The sequence below is a fragment of the Habropoda laboriosa genome, unplaced genomic scaffold (genome assembly GCF_001263275.1).
Source record: "Habropoda laboriosa isolate 0110345459 unplaced genomic scaffold, ASM126327v1 scaffold222, whole genome shotgun sequence".
In the NCBI taxonomy this organism is placed as follows: Eukaryota; Metazoa; Arthropoda; class Insecta; order Hymenoptera; family Apidae; genus Habropoda; species Habropoda laboriosa.
The window spans coordinates 186,378-186,587 of record NW_017100319.1 but is presented as its reverse complement, the minus strand read 5'-3'; positions in this window follow the sequence as shown (position 1 = coordinate 186,587).

The following is a 210-nucleotide window of genomic DNA, read 5'->3' as shown; positions in this document are numbered from 1 at the left end:
AATACACAAAACATTAACGGCTTTGCTCGGTCGCTCACCCTTTTCCCCCAACTACAATACCGAGAGACGACGAGTTTCCCTTTCTTTTTCTCTCTTCGCTCGTTCTCGTCGTCGGTTGTAAGTTGGACCGAGTTCGGCGGCGAGTCCGTTAAATCGCTAATTATCCCTGGCCAGGGAAACGAAGCGAAAGAGGAAGGAATCGGGAGAAAA